Source organism: Elephantulus edwardii, unplaced genomic scaffold, assembly GCF_000299155.1.
Source record: "Elephantulus edwardii isolate Elephantulus edwardi_28Jun2011 unplaced genomic scaffold, EleEdw1.0 scaffold00226, whole genome shotgun sequence".
Lineage (NCBI taxonomy): Eukaryota > Metazoa > Chordata > Mammalia > Macroscelidea > Macroscelididae > Elephantulus > Elephantulus edwardii.
This window is the reverse complement of record NW_006399976.1, coordinates 3280911-3282466: the sequence shown is the minus strand read 5'-3', so window position 1 is coordinate 3282466 and position 1556 is coordinate 3280911. Positions and strand designations below refer to the sequence as shown.

Sequence of the window (1556 nt, the reverse complement as noted above, 5' to 3'; positions counted from 1 at the left end):
TAGTTTTGTAAAGGGAGCTCTGGGGGCCTAGTAAGGGTAAGAAGCTGCACTGCGATCCCAAAGGCACATGGTTCAAATCTGCCAGATGGGCTGTGGGAGAAGGATGGACAATCTCCTCCTGTTGGATGAACTGCATTGGAAAACTAGCTGTAGGGTCAGCTCAACAGAATAACAACAACAAATAAGGTGGAGTTTGTTTTTTGTTTTTTGGGTTTTGTTGTTGTTGTTTTGCCAGGAACACCCAATATGATTTTAATAACAGGGCAGGATCTGGGGTTAGTTCATATAGCCACATCTGGTTCCTCGGCCTCATGCATGCTCAAACTTCCAGCCCTTGGAGCAGACGCAGGGTTTGGGGTGGCTGTGTGGGGTGCCCGGCGCCTTGCCGAAGCACCTGTACACCTCTCGGCCCTTGCATAGCCCTGACAGCAGCACGGTGACGCAGCCCTTGGGCGAGTCCTGGGCCCACTGGTCGAAGGTGAGGATCTTGCCTCCAGCCTTGAGATGTGGCTCTGGGCCCAGCTGCTCACTCGCAGAACACCCACCTTCACACCTCCTGAACACGCACGTCATCTGTTTTGGTCCCAACCACCACAGCTGTCTTGTTTTCTCGGCCAGGAAGCTTCATCTTTCAGATCATCCGAGAGAGGGACAGCGGCGGCTGGTTGGTGCAGCTCATGACCAGCCTCTTCAGCACAACCTGATTGAAGGTGGAGTTGGTCCGCCTCGCCAGGAACCTGTAGAGCTTGACCAACAGCTGGAGGTAGATGTCCTGGCTCTTGGGGTCCTTGTGCCAGACCTTTCTGTCCTTGTAGTGGCAGATGTCAACTCCCATGATGGCGTCTCCTGCTCAGCCAGATCTGGAAAGAAGAATAAGCAAGTTTTGTAAAGCAGAACTTAGTGTGTGATGGGAATGAATATTGAGTATCATAGATAACAGACAACATGTAACTCTACTTTCACTGAATACATTGTATATGCTAAAAGGGGAACTAGGATTTGCTTGGAACAAAACCGGTTCTTTCTGGTGTTTTAGTGCATGGTGCTGTTAACCAAAATGTTTCTTTCTGGTAGTTTGAATTCACCAGTGGAGCCAAGGGAGAAAGATGAGCCATTTCCTCTCTTTTGGATTCACAGTCTTAGAGACGCAATAGAGAGTCCCTGTAAGTCATTGGCTAAGGATAGGATAGGGCTCTGAGCTATTGTGCACAGGGTCGCTATGAAGTGCAGGGGACTTGATGGCACATGATGACAACAACCACATGTTTATTGCAGCATTGCCCAGAGTAGCAAAGAGATGGAAGTAACCCAACTGTCTAACAATGGACAAATGGTTAAAGTTAACTTACACATTTGCTGTTGTTGCTGTTAAGTGCCGTTGAGTCGCAGGCAACTCAGAGCGACCCTATGAAGGAGAGTCCTCGACGCTTGGGTGTCTTTCATCCTCTCTCCAGGTTCATAGGGTTTCCGGAAGTGGATGCCACTCTTCCTTCCAAGCTTGTTTTAATCGGGGAGCTCTAGCCCACTCTCTGTCCGCATTGGGTAAACAGCCATTA

At 49.4% G+C, this 1556-nt stretch overlaps 1 pseudogene; it reads right to left on the bottom strand.

The window, feature by feature from the left end:
* Window positions 1-276: 276 nt before the first annotated feature.
* On the bottom strand, window positions 277-835 carry LOC102873466 (annotated as a pseudogene).
* Between the last annotated feature and the right edge of the window lie 721 nt (window positions 836-1556).